An 18,052-nucleotide genomic window follows, 5' to 3' on the forward strand; every position below is an offset into this window, starting at 1 on the left:
TACTTAAACCGATCCAAACTAAAGACATCACACGCATCCATGCCCGAGGCAGAATTCGACCCTGAGACCGTAGCAGTCGTACGGTTCCGGATTGAAGCGCCTAGAACCGATCGATCGAGAGTGGTTTGATGCAGCTCTCCATGCTACTCTATCCTGTGAAAGCTTCTTCATCTCGCAGTACGTACTGCAACCTACATCCTTCTGATTCTGCTTAGTGTATTCCTCTCTTGGTCTCCCTCTACGATTTTTACTCTCTGCGCTGTCCTCCGATATTAAATTGGTGATCCCTTGATGACTCTGAGCATGTCCTAACAACCGATCCCTTCTTCTAACCAAGTTGTGTCACAAATTCCTCTTCTCCCCAATTCTATCCAATACCTCCTCATTAGTTATGTGATCTACCCATCTAGTCATCAGCATTTTTCTGTATCACCACATCTCGAAAGCTTCTATTCTCTCCTTGTCCAAACTATTTATCGTCCATGTTTCACTTCCATACATGGCTACACTCCATACAAATACTTTCAGAAACGACTTCTTGAAACTTAAATGTATACTCGATGTTAAGAAGTTTCTCTTCTTCAGAAACGCTTTCCTTACCATTGCCAGTGTACATTTTATATCCTCTCTACTTCGACCATCATCAGTTATTTTGCTCCCTAAATAGCAAAACTCCTTTACTACTTTAAGTGGCTCAGTTCCTAATCTACACTCCTGGAAATGGAAAAAAGAACACATTGACACCGGTGTGTCAGACCCACCATACTTGCTCCGGACACTGCGAGAGGGCTGTACAAGCAATGATCACACGCACGGCACAGCGGACACACCAGGAACCGCGGTGTTGGCCGTCGAATGGCGCTAGCTGCGCAGCATTTGTGCACCGCCGCCGTCAGTGTCAGCCAGTTTGCCGTGGCATACGGAGCTCCATCGCAGTCTTTAACACTGGTAGCATGCCGCGACAGCGTGGACGTGAACCGTATGTGCAGTTGACGGACTTTGAGCGAGGGCGTATAGTGGGCATGCGGGAGGCCGGGTGGACGTACCGCCGAATTGCTCAACACGTGGGGCGTGAGGTCTCCACAGTATATCGATGTTGTCGCCAGTGGTCGGCGGAAGGTGCACGTGCCCGTCGACCTGGGACCGGACCGCAGCGACGCACGGATGCACGCCAAGACCGTAGGATCCTACGCAGTGCCGTAGGGGACCGCACCGCCACTTCCCAGCAAATTAGGGACACTGTCGCTCCTGGGGTATCGGCGAGGACCATTCGCAACCGTCTCCATGAAGCTGGGCTACGGTCCCGCACACCGTTAGGCCGTCTTCTGCTCACGCCCCAACATCGTGCAGCCCGCCTCCAGTGGTGTCGCGACAGGCGTGAATGGAGGGACGAATGGAGACGTGTCGTCTTCAGCGATGAGAGTCGCTTCTGCCTTGGTGCCAATGATGGTCGTATGCGTGTTTGGCGCCGTGCAGGTGAGCGCCACAATCAGGACTGCATACGACCGAGGCACACAGGGCCAACACCCGGCATCATGGTGTGGGGAGCGATCTCCTACACTGGCCGTACACCACTGGTGATCGTCGAGGGGACACTGAATAGTGCACGGTACATCCAAACCGTCATCGAACCCATCGTTCTACCATTCCTAGACCGGCAAGGGAATTTGCTGTTCCAACAGGACAATGCACGTCCGCATGTATCCCGTGCCACCCAACGTGCTCTAGAAGGTGTAAGTCAACTACCCTGGCCAGCAAGATCTCCGGATCTGTCCCCCATTGAGCATGTTTGGGACTGGATGAAGCGTCGTCTGACGCGGTCTGCACGTCCAGCACGAACGCTGGTCCAACTGAGGCGCCAGGTGGAAATGGCATGGCAAGCCGTTCCACAGGACTACATCCAGCATCTCTACGATCGTCTCCATGGGAGAATAGCAGCCTGCATTGCTGCGAAAGGTGGATATACACTGTACTAGTGCCGACATTGTGCATGCTCTGTTGCCTGTGTCTATGTGCCTGTGGTTCTGTCAGTGTGTTCATGTGATGTATCTGACCCCAGGAATGTGTCAATAAAGTTTCCCCTTCCTGGGACAATGAATTCACGGTGTTCTTATTTCAATTTCCAGGAGTGTAATTCCCTCAGCATCACCCGACTTAATTCGACTACATTCCATTATCCTCGTTTTGCTGTTGCTGATGTTCATCTTATATCCTCCTTTCAAGACACTATCCATTCCGTTGAACAGCTCTTCTAAGTCCTTTGCTGTCTGTGACAGAATTACAATGTCATCGTCAAACCTCAAAGTTTTTATTTCTTCTCCATGGATTTTAAGTCCTACTCCGAATTTTTCTTTTGTTTCCCTTACTGCTTGCTCAATATACAGATTGAATAACAAATAGGCTACAACCCTGTCTCACTCCCTTGCCAACAACTGCTCCCCTTTCGTGCCCCTCGACCCTGATAACTGCCATCTGGTTTCTGTACAAATTGTAAATAGCCTTCCGTTCCCTGTACTTGACCACTGCCACCTTCAGGATTTGAAAGAGTGTACTCCGGTCAACATAGTCCAGAGCCTTCGCTTAGTCTACAAATGCTAGAAATGTAGGTTTGCCTTTCCTTAATCTATCTTCTAAGATAAGTCGTATGGTCAGTATTGCCTCACGTGTTCCAACATTTCTACGGAATCCAAACTGATCTTCCCTCCTTCCTCATGTGCGTCTTTTCAGGGATGAATTCGGCCCTGACTTCATTTTTATGGGTGACAATGCGCAGTCGCAACGCAGGTGAAGGAGCTCTTGGAACGAGACAGTATTCATCGAATGGACTGGCTTGAGCGTTTTCCCGACTGAAATCTCATCGACCATGTGTTTTTACATTGGAGAGATATACTGCAGCCCGTCCAGACGCACCAACGACCGACCAGCAATTGTCAACCGCGCTCCCGTAGGAATGGAACGCTCTACCACAGAACTCTCTACCGACGCTGTGGCCAGCATGGATGCACATTGCAGAGCATGCATTGCCGTCCTTGGTGCTCATACACCCTGTTAACAAGCATGTCCCGCCTCTGGTAATGTGCAGGTACAATTATAGACCGCGATGACTTCAAAGTAATTACAGTCTTTGAATAAAAGGGTGATTTTCATTACATATTTCTTTCACTAACTTTCTGTACTATACTGTACCAATTCTGTCTGTGTATAGCTAAAATTTCATCGAGCTGTGTTACTTGGCAGTGACACTTTATGCGAAAGTTACATTCGTCCTTAAGTTTTGCACACCAGTGTATAATATGAAGGGCTTATTTCAATAGTGGTACAAGTCCATTACTTCCACTTTTCTGTCTATAATGCTTCTGACATTAATGGTCCAAACAAACAGAAAGAAAGGTTCATCTCTAGCAAGAAGCGATATGCTTGAATATTTCTGGTATCACAACTGAAGATTTTTCAGCGCTCATTTAACTTTAGGACTCTGTATCTCAGAACGAACAAAAGTGGACTTGTACCACTATTGAAATAAGCCCTTTATATGTATCATTATGTTATATTTTGCGTTTTATTTTACCACGTAACTCTGACAGACATGGGACAATATAAATACCATACTGTAGATCTGCTTTGTTTTTGCAGTCCGCAGTATTCCACTTAATAATGAACACACTGCCGAAACGGCAATCATGTCTCTTAAATAAATAATTTTATACTCAAAGGTGACCATGATGTCCTTTAAATGCACTTTTTAAGCCACTTCCTTCGTGGCTGAATTACATTTCCTTATTATTGTTGCAATGAATCTCACCCTAGCATCTGCCTTTCCTACAGCTAGTTTCATGTGGTCACCCTACATTAGGTCAGCCTAGGTTTAGGCGGTTACTTCTAGCTCTCTTAGCGGCAGCCGCTGTTTCCAGTAGTTTATCATCAGCAGCATAATTAGACAGTTATTGCCCTCTTCCCACATTTATGCGCAAATCATTAAATTTTGTTTACATTAAAAGTCAGCTGCCAGTTCCTGTTCCTGTCACCAATCCTTTGCAGGTCTTCCTGCATTTCGCTACAGGCTTCTGTCTTTGCAATCTTTCAGTAGATAGCAGTGCCGTCCGCAAACGTCATCACAGAATCTACAACGTTATTCAGCAGATTGTTAACATGTATTGTACACATTTAAGACCTTATAGAAAACCCTGGCCTTTTTCACGAACTTCAATTAACTTCTGTCAGTTTCGTCCCTTTAAGAACGCCTTTCTTAGTTCTATTTGCTTGGAAGTCCTGATCCAGTCACAAAACCGACCCGAATATCTTAAGCTTGTATTGTTTTTAATAAATGACAGTGTGTATCTAATGCCTGCCTGAAGTCAAGGTTCGCGGGTTCTTGTGCAAATATATATGAAAAAAATAATAAATAAATATTATTATTATTAATCGAATTAATTACAATATTATCAAATTTGATTTTTATAAATTTTGAAGTGAATGAATTGTCTTACAGTCTTAATTTACAAATCTTGTAAATTGTAAGTCAATAGTAGCGTGAACTTGCGTCGATTTTTACGTTCTCTACGCCATTGAGATTTAGACAATTTAGTTACATGCTTCTTCTTCCGCTATAAGTACTTCTCATTCCTGACCGTGAATACAATACTGATTTTTATCGGACTTCCTCTTCAGATGCAGGCAGCTTCAGTGACATAAGACAGCGTCTATTAAATAACTGACAAAAAATCTGAATGAAGTTTCCATCATTTGTCATTCGCCTTCGGCGTAGAAAAATGCATCTTTTCCGACGCTTACAGCGGGCCAGCCGCTGTGATCAAGCGCTTCTAGATGCTTCAATCCGGAATCGCGCTGCTGCTACGGTCGCAGGTTCGAATCCTGCGTCGGGCATGGACGTGTGTGATGTCCTTAGGTTAGTTAGGTTTAAGTAGTTGTAAGTCTAGGGGACTGATGACCTCAGATGTTAAGTCCCATAGTGCTTAGAGCCATTTGAACCATTTGACTTTTTTGAGCTTACAGCGGTCGCGCTAGTGTTTATTATCATTGGTTTTTAACTTTTGTCGTAGCGTGTTGGGGCTTTTCTTTATGTATCTATACATTCGGTCTATGGCGTCCTGGATTTCGTGGACGAACTGAGCGAACTTTGTTCTGCAAGATCTCTGCTTACGAAAGCCATGCTGATTTTTATAGAGGAGATTTTAGTTCTCCAGAATCTTTGTAATGGGTAAATATAAACCACCTTTCATAATTACGATGCAGTTAAACATCAGAGATTCGATATAAGTATGTGCGTCTGTCTGACGCCCCTTCTTGATAGACGGTAATGACCTGCGCTTTTTTTCCAATTCCTTAGTATCCTTCGTTGTTCCAAGTACCTAGAGAAGGAGCGAGCTGTTTCGAGTAATCTTTGTAGGATCTCACAGATATCTCACCTTGTCCAGATGCATTTCCACTATTAAGTCGTTGGAGTTGATTTTCTATTCCGCGATCTCTTACCTCTGTATCTGTCATTCCGGAGTTCTTGTTTTTCTTGAACGGAAGAACTCTGCATTGAAATAATTCCGGAAGACTGAATTCAGTATATTAGCCTTCTCTCTGTTAGCTTTAATTTTGGTACAAGTATGATCACTGAGCGATTGAACACTTGATTGCGACAACTTTTACGCACGACCACATTTTATCAGGATTTTTTTTGCCACATCGGTTGTCAAAATTTTAGTTTAGGATGTAGTGTGCTGTTTTCGCGTGCTCTCCTAAGGCTTATTTCGGCTTCGTTTAGCTTCTGTTTGTAAATTACACTCTTATTTTGTTTGAATCTGTGATGGAGCTCTTTTAATCAGTGTTCAGTAGCTTATCCTTTTTGATTCTTGCGCTTTCAGCTAAATACTTTACAATCGGGTTTTCAGTGTTTTACGGCTTTTCAGTGTTTTTCGGCTTTAAATGTGTTTATCTCTGATCAGAAATGCCGTCAGGAACTATTCGAGACACTAACACCCAAACCTCTAGATGTGAGACACTCAGTTCAAACGTTGTATGTCAACAGAGTATCAACCAAAACCCAGATTCAGTTTGTACTATATGCTGTCGTCTAGTAGAAAGAGCGTCAACGTTAATTAGAAGTAACATCTGAACTACGGAACACAGGAAAAGTATAACTGTGAGGAACTATTAACTATACCTTCTGTGCGGAAGTTGGTAGAGCGTTGGATCATCCTATGAGTAGTTTTAGGTTCAAACATCAAAAACTACAATATTTTTACTGTATTATGTGTGAAAGTGTTATATGGGACAATATGTGGATGGTATGTGAAAGTGCTGTTTGGAGTTTACAGCAATGTTCTCTTAGCAGTCTGCTTTAGCTTCGTTTCTTTGACAGTAGTAAACCTACAGACTACATTTGTAGTGTTACAGAATATACAGTCAGAACAGTGAAACAAAGAAACAATTGCATCACACGTGCAGAAGTACTGGTGATAATAATAATAATAATAATTATTATTATTATACACATAATAAAACTAACAGTAGTAATAATAAACAAATTAATAATAATAAGTACATAACACTCAAAAATCAATGCAAAAAGCCCCCCCCCCCCCCCCCCAAACACACAGTGTCATTCATTCGGAACAAATGTTTCACAATAATAGTTGCAAACAAAGAAATGTGTGAAGCAAATTACATGTAAAAGATTCACGCTAAACAGTTCAAAAGGAAACATTATCTGTGGGTTTGAACGCGGAATATTCAGTACGACGGCCTCACGCTGTACCAGCTCACCCACTCGAAATCCACAAACAGTTACTCACAGATTCACTTTTCCTGTTCTGAAGTTACTTTTAATTACCGTTTATGCATGTTCTACTGGACGACAGCACGTAGCAGAAACTAAATCGGTGTTTTAGTTGATACTCTATCGACATACAACGTTTGGTAGGATATGAGTGTCTGCCATTAGCAAGCTTGGGTTTACTCTTTTAGCGCTATCGCCAAATTTTTAGATGTCTATCGGGGAAGTTACACTCATCAAAAAAAGTTTTGCACCACCCGGTTCCCAGAACCTCTGAAGACAGACGTTGACTGTGGATATTGTATCACAGACACAGTCCCTTTGACTATTCAGAGATGTCATTAAACCCGCTCAAAGCCGTAAACAACCATGCATGAGCAGCTCCTATTAGACGGAGAGGGTCCGACAGCCGATCAGTTGCAGTCATTCCACCAGGAGGGAGCTATACGGCTCGTGTTGTCTGTAGTTCAGCTATGCCTAGACGGTCAATACCGCGGTTCGATCGTGTCAGCGTTGTTACTTTGTACCAGGAAGGGCTCTCAACAAAGGAAGGGTCCAGGCGTCTCGGAGTGAACCAAAGCGATATTGTTCGGACATGGAGGAATTACAGAGAGACAGGAAATGTCGGTGAGATGCCTCGCTCAGGCCGCCCAAGGGCTACTACTGCAGTGGATGACCGCTACCTACGGCTTATGGCTCGGAGGAACCCTGACAGCAATGCCACCATGTTGAATAATGCTTTTCGCGCAGCCACAGGACTCGTGTTACGACTCAAACTGTGCACAATAGGCTGCATGATGCGCAACTTCACTCCAGACGTGCATGGCGAGGTCCATCTGTGCAAGCACAACAACATGCAGCGCGGTACAGATGGACCCAACAACATGCCAAATGGACTGCTCAGGATTGGCATCACGTCTTCTTCACCAATGAGTGTCACATATGCCTTCAACCAGATAAACGTCGGAGACGTGTTTGGAGGTAACCCGATAAGGCTGAACGCCTTAGACGCACTGTCCAGCGAGCGCAGCAAGGTGAAGTTTCCCTGCTGTTTTGGGGTGGTAATATGTGGGGCCGACATGCGCCCCTGGTAGTCATGGAAGGCGCCGTGCGGCTGTACAATATATGAGCGCCATCCTCCGACCGACAGTGCAACGACATCGGCAGCATATTGGTGAGGCATTCGTCTCCGTGAACGACAATTCGCGCCCCCATCGCGCACATCTTGTGAATGACTTCCTTCAGGATAACGACAAAAGAAAGAAAAAGGTTCAAATGGCTCTAAGCACTATGGGACTTAACATCTGAGGTCATCAGCCCCCTAGACTTAGAACTACTTAAACCTAACTAACGTAAGGGCAACACACACATTCATGCCCGAGGCAGGATTCGAACCTGCGACCGCAGCGGTCGCGCGGTTCCAGACTGATATCGGCAGTGCATTGGCGCTGCATTTGTCTTCATGGACGAAAGTTCGCGCCCCCATCGTGCACATCTTGTGAATGACTTCCTTCAGGATAACGACATCGCTCGGCTAGAATGGCCAGCATGTTCTCCAGACATGAACTCTATCGAACATGCCTGGGATAGATTGAAAAGGGCTGTTTATGGACGACGTGACCCACCAACCACTCTGACGAATCTACGCCGAATCGCCGTTGAGGAGTGGGACAATCTGGACCAACAGTGCCTTGATCAACATGTGGATAGTATGGCAAGACGAATAAAGGCACGCATCAATGCAAGAGGACTTGCTACTGGGTATTAGAGGTACCGTGGTGTACAGCAATCTGGACCACCACCTCTGAAGGTCTCGCTGTATGGTGCTACAACATGCAATGTGTGGTTTTCATGAGCAGTAAAAAGGGCGGAAATGATGTTTATGTTGATCTCTATTCCAATTTTTCTGTACAGGTTCCGGAACTCTCCGAACCGACGTGATGCAGAACTTTTTTGATCTGTGTGTATACGAGGACTATTTGTTTACTAAGGTCCGATCGGTCGCAACGAAAATCAAAAATGCTTTATTTGAAATAGTTACCTACATCTTCCAGCTATTTCTCTACATAGTCGTAGTATCACACCAACTTTCCAATGCCCTTGTCATAGAAGGTAGACGCACGTGCTATGCGCCAATTTTCTACGCTCGTCTGCAGCATTTTGTCTCTGCCAAAATGTTATCTTAATGGCCAGCGGTTCAAGTGAGCAAAGATGAAACTTGGTGGGAACCAAGTCGGTGCTGTACGGCTGGTGACCAAATAGTTCCCACTGAAAACGCTGCAGGAGCCTCCTCATTGCTCCTGCAGTGTGTGGCCGAGAATTGTCATGAAGAACGAGATGCTTGACGGTTACCTTATGTGGGCTGCATGAAACCTCTCAGCAGACTCTCATACTTGCGGCAGATACTATTTGCTAGGCTTCTTTACGTACTCACTGTGCGCTCAGAAGCGATAAGAGCGAAGTGACACGATCGTCGGGCATACTAGAGACACTGCCAAACACACCTGTGCAAAGCCTCATCCGATTTTCATTTTGCCTTCCATTTTCCGACCGTCCGGACGTTAGTAAAAGAAAAGCCCTCATATATGCAATGATTAGCTGACTTTATCGTGGGAACTTCATTAATTTATACCCTATTAACAGTTATAACAAGTGTTTCGCAATAATAAAAATGGTTCAAATGGCTCTGAGCACTATGGGACTCAACTGCTGTGGTCATCAGTCCCCTAGAAGTTAGAACTACTTAAACCTAACTAACCTAAGGACATCACAAACACCAATACCCGAGGCAGAATTCGAACCTGCGACCGTGGCAACAGCGCGGCTCCGGAATGGAGCGCCTAGAACCGCACGGCCACCGCGGCCGGCTTTCGCAATAATAAATTTGCAGCGATACTATTAAACGACTTTTGGAAAGAAAGTGACATGCAAAAGGCCACAGAGCGTTTCGGCTTGACACTGACCAATGTGATCATTTTGAACAGAACGTGCTTTTGGTACAGGGAGAGCGGGGAGACGTGGGGGAGGCCAGAGCTGGTGCTCAAGCTGCGGTTCAGCTGCCCCGCCGCTGAACGGTTCAGCAACCGCCTGCCGCCCGAGTACCGCTGCCTCATCGTGCAAACCGTCCCACAGGCCGATGACAGGTACGTCGCATGAAAGTGAAGGCACTGTACTGCTAGTCGGGAAGAGCGGGGTTCAGATCTCTGTCAGGCCAGGACGCCCGTTCCCTGTTGTCACATTAAATCGCTTCAGGCGAATGCAGCCCTAGTTGCTCCAAGACTGATTTCCACAAACCTCCAACACACACACACACACACACACACACACACACACACACAGACACACATACGAGGGCAGTTCAATAAGTAATTCAACACTTTTTTTTTTCTGAAACAGGGTTTGTTTTATTAAGGATTGAAATACACCGGGTTATTCCCCAATCTTTTAGCTACACAACACTATTTTTCAACGTAATCTCCATTCAATGCTACGGCCTTACGCCACCTTGAAATGAGGGACTGTATGCCTGCACGGTACCATTCCACTGGTCGATGTCGGAGCCAACGTCGTACTGCACCAACAACTTCTTCATCATCCGCGTAGTGCCTCCCACGGATTGCGTCCTTCATTGGGCCAAACATATGGAAATCCGACGGTGCGAGATCGGGGCTGTAGGGTGCATGAGGAAGAACAGTCCACTGAAGTTTTGTGAGCTCCTCTCGGGTGCGAAGACTTGTGTGAGGTCATGCGTTGTCATGAAGAAGGAGAAGTTCGTTCAGATTTTTGTGCCTACGAACACGCTGAAGTCGTTTCTTCAATTTCTGAAGAGTAGCACAATACACTTCAGAGTTGATCGTTTGACCATGGGGAAGGACATGGAACAGAATAACCCCTTCAGCGTCCCAGAAGACTGTAACCATGACTTTACTGGCTGAGGGTATGGCTTTAAACTTTTTCTTGGTAGGGGAGTGGGTGTGGCACCACTCCATTGATTGCCGTTTTGTTTCAGGTTCGAAGTGGTGAACCCATGTTTCATCGCCTGTAACAATCTTTGACAAGAAATTGTCACCCTCAGCCACATGACGAGCAAGCGATTCCGCACAGATGGTTCTCCTTTGCTCTTTATGGTGTTCGGTTAGACAACGAGGGACCCAGCGGGAACAAACCTTTGAATATCCCAACTGGTGAACAATTGTGACAGTACTACCAACAGAGATGTCAAGTTGAGCACTGAGTTGTTTGATGGTGATCCGTCGATCATCTCGAACGAGTGTGTTCGCACGCTCCGCCATTGCAGGAGTCACAGCTGTGCACGGCCGGCCCGCACGCGGGAGATCAGACAGTCTTGCTTGACCTTGCGGCGATGATGACACCCGCTTTGCCCAATGACTCACCGTGCTTTTTTCCACTGCCAGATCACCGTAGACATTCTGCAAGCGCCTATGAATATCTAAGATGCCCTGGTTTTCCGCCAAAAGAAACTCGATCACTGCCCGTTGTTTGCAACGCACATCTGTTACAGACGCCATTTTAACAGCTCCGTACAGCGCTGCCACTTGTCGGAAGTCAATGAAACTATACGAGACGAAGCGGGAATGTTTGAAAATATTCCACAAGAAATTTCCGGTTTCTTCAACCAAAATTGGCCGAGAAAAAAAATGTGTTGCATTACTTATTGAACTGCCCTCGTATATATATATATATATATATATATATATATATATATATATATATATATATAGGGTGGTCCATTGGTAGTGAACGGGCCGAATATCTCACCAAATAAGCATCAAAAGAAAAAACTACAAAGACGGAAACTCGTCTAGCTTGAAGGGGGAAACCAGATGGCGCTACGGTTGCCCCGCTAGATGGCGCTGCCATAGGTCAAACAGATATCAACTGCGTTTTTTTTTTTAAAATAGGAACCCCCATTTTTATTACATATTCGTGTAGTACGTAAAGAAACAGGAATGTTTTAGTTGGACCACTTTTCTCGCTTTCTGATAAATTGCGCTGTAATAGTCACAAACGTATAAGTACGTCGTATCATGTAACATTCCGCCAGTGCAGACGGTATTTGCTTCGTAATACATTACCCGTGTTAAAATGGACCGTTTACCAATTGCGGAAAAGGTCGATATCGTGTTGATGTATGGCTACTGTGATCAAAATGCCCAACGGGCGTGTGCTGTGTGTGCTGCTCGGTATCCTGGACGACGTCATCCAAGTGTCCGGACCGTTCGCCGGATAGGTACGTTATTTAAGGAAACAGGAAGTGTTCAGCCACATGTGAAACGTCAACCACGACTTGCAACAAATGATGAGGACCAAGCAGGTGTTTTAGCTGCTGTCACGGCTAACCCGCACATCGGTAGCAGACAAATTGCGCGAGAATCGGGACTCTCAGAAACGTCGGTGTTGAGAATGCTACATCAACATCGATTGCACCCGTACTATATTTCTATGCACCAGGAATTGCTTGGCGACGACCCTGAACGTCGTGTACAGTTCTGCCACTGCGCACAAGAGAAATTAGGGGACGATGACAGATTTTTTGCACGCGTTCTATTTAGCGACGAAGCGTCATTCACCAACAGCGGTAACGTAAACCGGCATAATATACACTATTGGGCAACGGAAATTCCACGATGGCTGCGACAAGTGGAACATCAGTGACCTTGGCGGGTTAATGTGCGGTATTATGGGAGGAAGGATAATTGGCCCCCATTTTATCGATGGCAATCTAAATGGTGCAATGTATGCTGATTTCCTACGTAATGTTCTACCGATGTTACTACAAGATGTTTCACTGCATAACAGACTGGCGATGTACTTCCAGCATGATGGATGTCCGGCACATAGCGCGCGTGCGGTTGAAGCGCTATTGAATAGCATATTTCATGACAGGTGGATTGGTCGTCGAAGCACCGTACCATGGTCCGCAAGTTCACCGGATCTCACGTCCCCGGATTTCTTTCTGTGGGGAAAGTTGAAGGATATTTGTTATCGTGATCCACCGACAACGCCTGACAACATGCGTCAGGGCATTGTCAATGCATGTGCGAACATTACGGAACTCGAACTACTCGCTGTTGAGAGGAATGTCGTTACACGTATTGCCAAATACATTGAGGTTGGCGGACACCATTTTGAGCATTTATTGCATTAATGTGGTATTTACAGGTAATCACGCTGTAACAGCATGCACTCTCAGAAATGATAAGTTCATAAAGGTACAACATGTATCACATTGAACAACCGAAATAATATATTCAAACGTACCTACGTTGTGTATTTTTATTTAAAAAACCTACCTGTTACCAACTGTTCGTCTAAAGTTGTTAGCCATATGTTTGTGACTATTACAGCGCCATCTATCACAAAGCGAAAAAAGTGGTCCAACGAAAACATTCATATATCTTTACGTACTACACGAATATGTAATAAAAATGGGGGTTTCTCATTAAAAAAATAAAACGCAGTTGATATCCGTTTGACCTATGGCAGCGCCATCTAGCGGGCCAACCATAGCGCCATCTGATTTCCCCCTTCAAGCTAGACAAGTTTCGTTCTTTGTAGTTTTTTTCGTTTGATGCTTATTTCGTGAGATATTTGGCCCGGTCACTATCAATGGACCACCCTGTATATACACAAAGACGATGATGCCCCAAATAGTTACCTGTCAAGTATGAAGTAGCGGAACCGCAGTTAGTATGGACCAGCAGGTAGTATGGGGCACTTAGTGTTTCTCGTGTTAGCCGCAAAACATTGGGCACAGACATCACTCCGCCATTTGCTACCACTTCAGTGAAGTAGCTGCTGAATTTGTGTATTTTATTTTAGTTTGTTGACGTTTGTGAACGGTGTAATTTTCAGCATCGGTTTATACTGCTAAACATAAGAATTAGTATTTCATTTTAGTATTAATATTTAAGGAGTCTAATGTAACTCGTGTCGTCATAACGAAATTCTGATCACTCAGGCCGGTTTCTGTTTCTGTCGTGTTTTAATGTGCAGTATCAATCGGCTAGTATGATGCATGCCATAGTTGGGGTTATGGGTCACATAAGTAATTTTTTTGTTTTTAGAGCGCGATGCCAAGTCTGAAGACGAAGCGTGCTAGTGGGGGTCGAGGGCAGTGGTCCTGGAACGCAATGAAACCAGCGATGAGTGTTTTGATAGGCGAATTGACCGAAAGTACTATTGCCTGTCGTTTTAACGTTCCTCGAACTACGCTGCAAAGGAGATTACTGTAGGATATCAGCAGACATCTGTGACATTTCAGACGGGCTTTTCAAACCGAAATTTGAAGAAAAATGGGAAAAAATAGTGTATCATACTTGCGAGATTTAGATTCTAGGTCAGTGCCGCCAGCTAACATTGGGTTTCAAAAGTTTGCTTACGATTTGGTAGAAAAATTAGAACTGCTTCATCAATTTAACAGAGAAAAGAAATTGGCAGGTTAGGTTTTATATCAAAACTTTGTGAAGAAGCATCAATATCTATCTTCTAGAAAATCTCAGTCTACAGGCGGTGTCAAGTTCAATATCGAAGCACAAGTTGAAAGGTTTTTTTAACAAACTGTGTTTACTTCTGATATATACGCGAATCAGATTAATTTCCTTGTGAACCACAAGAACACGTTTTATATTTAAAAACTTATATTTTTTGTATGACCGATACTTCCTGACACTTTTCTTAACACCTCGAATTATAAGTCTCAGAAATTTTATTCTCCTGTCGTTTTGATTAGAAATGCCTTTTATCACCATTTACACAAAAACAAATCTTCAAACAAAGGTTTTATGTAGTTATACTTTATTTCTAAACAAGAACAAAAATTTTATATGAAATGTATTCGCAGTTGCGAATATGGACAACCGCCAACTATATAATGTAATGGAAACAATGAAAATTTGAGAGGGACCAGTACTCGAACGCGGATTTCTCCCTTATCACAATCGGTTGCCTTACCTTTTGGCTATCCAAGCACGACTCACGATCAGCCCCAAAATTCCGTACACCGTCAGTCTTGTGTCTACAGCCTGTACTCGTACACCCATTATGCAGGGTGTAAATTTTAAGTTGACAAACCAGAATAACTCGAAAAATAAGCTTCACACAAAAAAAGTGTAGAATCCAAAGTTGACTATTCTCGAGGGTGGCATCTGGTGGTGCTAAAATTAGCCCGCCACCCCAGCCCCCTAGGGTGGGGCGGGAGGCAACTTTAAAATTTCAAATGGGGACCCCCATTTTTTATTGCAGAATCAGATTATACTTAAAAAACTACGTACAAAAATTTTATATGGGGACGGAAGGAGAGTTTTAGTTTTAGCGAAACAAAATTTTCGAAGTAAGTAAGTATTTGTTTTGATTTTTGGTAGATGGTACTTAATTCAAGAAAATCCATGTTCTTATTTTTGCGTGGAAAATAGTTATGGACTAATAAAAAATACTTATTTACTTCGTAAATTTTGATTCGTTAAGACTAAAACTCTCCCACTCTCCACATAGGATGGGGTTTGAGAGAGAGGAATTAGAGTTTTACAAATGTTGACCCAAATACTCTGTGAGTTAATGAGTTCACTCGTTGGTAAGTAGGATGTTTGGTTAGTTAGTTAGCTAGTCAGATAATTTGTTTGATAATTAAAAGTTGTGTGACCTCGTGACCACGAAATAAACAAAACTTATCCGAATCTGCGGAAAAAATTAATATTTGGGTCAAAATTTGTAAAATTCTAATTCCTCTTTCTCACACCCCACCCTATGGGGAGAGAGGGAGAGTTTTAGTTTTAGCGAATCAAAATTTACGAAGTAAATAAGAATTTTTTATTTATCCGTAACCATTTTCCACGCAAAAATGAGAACATGGATTTTCTTGAATTACAGCGCCAACTTACCAAGAACCAAAACAAATGTTCAAGACAGAATGTACGTAGTTTTTTATGTATAATCCGATTCTGGAATAAAAAAACGGGTGTTCCCATTTGAAATTTTAAAGTTGCCTCCAGCCCCACCCCTAGGGGGCTGGGGTGGCGGGCTAATTTTAGCACCAGCAGATGCCCCCCTTGAGAATAGTCAACTTTGGATTCTACACATTTTTTCGTGTGAAGCTTATTTTTCGAGTTATTCTGGTTTATAAACTTAAAATTTACACCCTGTACCGTATATGTTCCTGTACAGGGGAGACATTTTACTTGTAACTCGTTTGCCAGGTGTCATCGGATAAATACGATATTGCCGAGCCTGTGTTATTCCAAATTACGGTGCAAAGTTCTTTCGGACATACATGTCTTCCCTGTACGGGAATATACATAATGGATGTACCAGCACAAGCTGTAGATACATGACTGACGACATTTGGATGTCTGCGTGTGATCGTGAGTCGTTCTTGGATAACTAAAAGGTGAGGCAACCGCTTACGATAAATGGGAAATGCGATTACGAGTCCCGGTCCGGCACAAATTTTCGTTGTCGTCATTTTTATTATACAGGTGATGGTTGTCCATGTTCACAACTGCGAGTACGTTTCATGTATTTCGTAAGTGCTGTAGTAACAGCAGTGCCTCTTCTTTCGTACATGCACACATGTCTGAAAGAACTTTGCATCGTAATTCGGAATAACACAGCCACTGCATTATCGTACAAATGTTCCACTCCTATTTTGTTTTAAATTACCTATACTAGCCATCGACCCCGTAAGTTATTCAAATATAGAACGCTTGACCTTTAAAGATACGCGAAAGCATACTTCCTGTCGAAAGGTACGACTGTGATTCAGAAGGTGCGTTGAAGGTCCCATAAAATTGCTAAAAGCCGTACCACAGGTTTGGTAGGTGCCAAGAGCTACCCGTATGCATCAGCAAAAGACCAACGACTGGCAGCCTGTCGCTGTATTGCAAGACGGGGGAGAAGCTAGTCACACTCCCTACTCACTCGAAAGTGACGTCACAATGGCAAGTACCCGTCCAGAGCATTTGTCGACTTCTGTCTAATTTTACCGTTGCATCGAAGTTTACGGAAGTGACGTCTGTCAATAGGCCCTCGGAAATCGCGACATATTCAGAAAAAACGGCGAAATACTTGTGACAAGTAAGAACACAAATGACATTGCAGCTCGTTTCTCTCACAGAAATTTAATCCTTCGGTTTTTGATCAGACTGAAGTCATGAAAACTAATGAACTCGCATGTGAGATAGTACACATTTTTATTGCACTAATAAGAAACTCCCAGAATATTTTACAAAATATTTTCACGTAGCAGGATGAAAACAAACATCTTTCGGTTATGTAGCACCACGTCTGTAGCCAATGCATCACTGTGAACAGGTAAAGCTTTCAATAACATTGCATTTTATCTTAGAATCTCTTGAAGTCTTTTACCGCCGATGTGGCGTTAGCTGAAGCTTATTTTTAACAAATTGTACAAAGACTGTCGTGTTCGTGATAAAGCTTCAATGCTCCATTGTCTTGATACGGATTACTGTCGTAACACACAAACTGCACTATTGGCCATTAAAATTGCTACACCAAGAAGAAATGCAAATGGTACACGGGTATTCATTGGACAAATATGTTAAACTAGAACTGACATGTGATTACATTTTCACGCAATTTGGGTGCATAGATACTGAGAAATCAGTACCCAGAACAACCATATCTTGCCGTAATAACGGCCTTGATACGCCTGGGCGTTGAGTCAAACAGAGCTTGGATGGCGTGTACAGGCACAACTGCCCATGCAGATTCAACACGATACCGCGGTTCATCAAGAGTAGTGACGCGTATTGTGGCGAGCCAGTTGCTCGGCTACCATTGACGAGACGTTTTCAGTTGGTGAGAGATCTGGAGAATGTGCTGGCCAGGGCAGCAGTCGAACATTTTCTGTATCCAGAAAGGCCCGTACAGGACCTGCAACATGCGGTCGTGCATTATCGTGCTGAAATGTAGGGTTTCGCAGGGATCGAATGAAAGGTAGAGCCACGGGTCGTAACACATCTGAAATGTAACGTCCACTGTTCAAAGTGGCGTCAATGCGAACAAGAGGTGACCGAGACGTGTAACCAATGGCACCACATACCATCACGCCGGGTGATACGCCAGTATGTCGATGACGAATACACGCTTCCAGTGTGCGTTCACCGCGATGTCGCCAAACACGGATGCGACCATCATGATGCTGTAAACAGAACCTGGATTCATCCGAAAAAATGACGTTTTGCCTTTCGTGCACTCAGGCTGCCGCAGAGTACACCGTCGCAGGCGCTC

This window comes from Schistocerca serialis, chromosome 1 (assembly GCF_023864345.2).
Source record: "Schistocerca serialis cubense isolate TAMUIC-IGC-003099 chromosome 1, iqSchSeri2.2, whole genome shotgun sequence".
Classification (NCBI taxonomy): Eukaryota; Metazoa; Arthropoda; class Insecta; order Orthoptera; family Acrididae; genus Schistocerca; species Schistocerca serialis.